This window comes from Nannochloropsis gaditana (assembly GCF_000240725.1).
Source record: "Nannochloropsis gaditana CCMP526 unplaced genomic scaffold scaffold574, whole genome shotgun sequence".
Lineage (NCBI taxonomy): Eukaryota > Eustigmatophyceae > Eustigmatales > Monodopsidaceae > Microchloropsis > Microchloropsis gaditana.
In genome coordinates this window covers 1-3838 of record NW_005803379.1, presented here as the reverse complement: position 1 = coordinate 3838, position 3838 = coordinate 1, and positions in this window count along the sequence as shown.

Here is a 3838-nt window from a genome sequence, read left to right as displayed (position 1 = left end):
TTCTTAGCTGGTTTCACCAGGCACCGGCGGCGCCACAGAGAGATGCAAAAGTCGCATTTCTACATGCGTCTCACCCTGTTTAGCGTGCTGCTGACAAGGCGGAGAGGGCAAGTCCGCAAAGTCGATGCCTATGTCTTCCGGTGAATAGACGGCTCGCTCGCTTCGCGTGGACTCCACGCGAAGCGTCAGCTGCCAGGGCGGGTTCAAGGACGACGTTAGGGACAGCAGAGCCCGACGGACAAATCCCGTGTAGAAAAAAACGTCTTCCGTGTCGATTTCCTCCACCTCCTCCTCAAGCCTCCGCCTGCGACGCGCGTGCCCTGCTTCCTCCCTCACTTTGTCCGCCGGCACATTGCCCACCAAGGACTGCAGCATGGCGTCCCCCACCCGGACTCGGAGTGCTGGACCTGGAGGGGCAGGGGGAGGAGACGAGGGAGGGAGGGAGGACGGCGACTCTTCCACGCCCAAGATCACGTCCCTGTACATCCAGCCCTCCCGCCACCGTGGCTCCTCCCCCTCCTCCTCCTCCTCCTCCTCCTCCTCCGTGGCCGGGCATATCTCGCGTCTTCTGCGCGTCACCAGCACGGAGGCGAGCTTGTCCACGTCCGGGACCTCTACCTCTTCCTCCCCCGGCCCCTCCCCCCCTCCTTCCAGCACCACGCGGGCTAGGGTTATCAAACCTCGGACATTCACCACCCTCCCTCCGCGAGGGGGAAGGTCCAGGTCGCTTCCCACTCGCTCACGCCGCCCCTCCTCCCCATCATCCCCACGCCCTTGCCCTCCTTTGTCGTCCGCGGGCAGCCAAGCGCTCTTTCCTCCCTCCTCTTCCACGAGCTCCCGCGCTTCCTGGACGCTCAGCACCCTCCCTCCCTCCCCCTGCCCTGTCCGTCTGCTTCTCACCCTACGGTCCCGGGGCAAACGCAACACTCTCGTCTTTTCAACCACCACGGGTAGTAGAAATCCCCCTCGTCCCACCGCACTCCCCAAATTCTCGAAACGCACAGCCTCCCCTCCCTCCCCTTCCTCCTCCGCCTCCTCCCCCCACTCCGCGTCCTTCCTCCTTGTCAGTGCATCCACTAAGGCCCAAACCCCTTCAACACTCTCCGTCAGCTCCAAGACATGCACCACGCCAACCTCGTCCACGACCTCGAACCTCCCTTTTCCCCCGCCCTCCGTCCTCCTCGCATTCCCCGGGCTCCACTCCCACCTCCTCACTCGCCCTTCCACTCGCCCGTCCTCCCTCCCCATCCTCAAGCCCTCATCGAACCCTCCCGCCCTCTCATTCCTTTGCTCTTTCTCTCCCGCCCTCCGCAGCTCTTCCACCTCCCTCCACTGCCACACGGCTTCAACCCTTCTCAACAGCGCCCGGTAGCTTTCCTCGTCCTCCTGACTCCATGCATCCTGCGTCAACATGCTGCGGATGAGACGCGGTGCGTGGCTCCGATTTGGCACGACAACCACATGGGAATGCAGTCCGGATGCTTTGAAGCCCTTGACACCCAGAAACCGGTCGACGGTGGCGTGGGAGACGAGGATCAGGTCGCCGATGTTCAACCGAGACCCCACCGTTTCCGCCAAGCGTCGACCCCAAAGGCTGAGTTTGACCACGCCTCTCTCGTCCTGCATGTAAAGAGCGCGAAGGTAGGACGTGAACATAGACCCATCCCGTTTACGGCATTCTAAGGTCCGCGCTTCCATGTCCTTGGAGGTGACAATGCCCACGATCAGCCGTCCAGACGCTCCGTCGACCCGCTGGCGGACAAATGTTGTTAGGTCCATACTATCCCAACACTCCCTCATGGTCAATAGACTGCCTTCAGCAGGCAATGGAAAGAAGATGGCGGACGTGTCCGAAAGACGAGGCGGAGAGTGACGGCCACAGCTTCATTTGAACCTTCCAACGCGTACCGCTGCAGTACATTTCGTAGACATGGATGATGAAAAACAGAATTATTAGAACACTAACATGCTCGGTGACATGAACAAGGTGGCATTCGTTACATATAATAGCAAAATTGAGCATTCGTTCTCCTTAGTGCGGAAAAATACCAAAACCCATCACAGACGTGTCTGCATTATGTCTCTCGTGTGGTTTCCATATTATCCAAGAGAAAGCCATGAGAAACCAAAGCAACAGAATAAATACGGAAATTGTGGCAAATTTAGTGTACAAGGGAGGGATTTTCTGAGACACGTTCGACAGGAGGTTATCAAGCGTGCGGCGGCGAATTTCTGACAAAGCCTCGACCCCTGACATGTCTTCAGATATTAATTACAATTCCTGAACATCAATATATCAGTTTGTCTATATCAGTATGGAGCTTCGGCGTGAGTACAACTCAAGCCCCTCCGCAAGGTGATAATGGTGCAGTTTCTTTTCAACCCTGGCGGTGAACCGTTAAAATGTGTTTTCTGACACAACTACGTTGATGATAAAATCACCTTCTACGGCAAAAGTGGAATATTTAATTTTTTGAGGGAGTGCCTGTTCAAAACACTGCAGCGTGTGCTGCCATTCGTTGAACTTGGAAAATATTTCTCAACCCTGATTTAAGAAATTTATGAAATCGGATGACCTAATGTGGCTCTTTGCGATGCTGGAGAAGCTCCTTTTCCGCATTTTTATTTGCGACCAACAAATCGTGCATGACCTATGTACAAACCATTGTAATATGCTGCACTTTTTCTGACACTCCCACGGTTATGATCTCATCACATTGGTCTTACGCGTTCGTCCACACAAAGTTCCCTATCAACGATTGTATGATATTCCGTCCATGCGCGCTGTTCACATCAAGTCATTGCGACTCTCCCAACTGCTTTGTTTTCCCCTCACGATCCTCCACGCTTCCTTCCCACCCCTCTTCCATCGACGCCTCCCCGCCCTCGACCTTCCCTCCCTCCCCCTCATTGTCTTCCTTCTCTTCTTCCATGTCTCCACCCTTTTTTTCGGTGGCTCCCTCCCGCCTGCCCTCCTTTTCCTCCCGTATACTCCGCCCGCTCGTACCCAGGGCCCAAGCACTCAACACCGCGACTATAGAACCACACATCGGGCCTAGCCAATAGACCCAAAGCCCCCTCCCCTGCTCCTTGTCCGCACTCCAAGCATACAGGCCCGTGACGACGGCGGGATTCAACCCTCCCCCCGAAATGGAGGCGGAGGCGAGCAAGCCGCCCGTCAAGACAGCCCCGACCGCCAGTCCAAAGTATGCCTGTTGCTGAGTCCCGGGGGACCGCTGGGAGAGGATGGTCAAGACCAAGAGGGTGGTGAACACGGCTTCCGCGCCCCACGCGCCTGGGTATCCGTGGGAGACCCCGCGGTGTGGGAGGGCCTTCTTACAACGGCCACGACCGAGCACGGACCGAGCCAGCCCCCCCGCGAACAGAGCGGCGAGGAGTTGCACCGTTACGTAGGCCAGGGCCCGGGGAATTTTTTTCCTCCGAGGCCGGAAAAGAAAAACCCCGAGGGTAACGGCTGGGTTGAAGTGGCCGCCGCTGACGTAGGCCCCGGCAAAGACAAGGCCGGCCAATAAAAGACCGCTGGAAACGGCCGAGGTAAGGGGGGAGGAAGGGGTGGAGGAGCTGCTGCTGAGGGCGAGAACTAGGGTGAGGAGGAAAGCTCCCTGGAACTCCGTCACATAGGCCCTGGCACGGCATGATACCCGGAGAAGTGTTCGCGCATAGGCAGGTGGGGAGGTAGCCGGATAGGGCGGGAAGGAGGTCGCCTCGGGAAGAAGGACTTCTCGGTCCTCTCTCCCTCCTTCCCTGTGCGCTCTCTCTCCCTGGGAGGGTCTCCTCCTGTGTGGACCGGCCGACGCCCTTCCATACTTCCACAAAT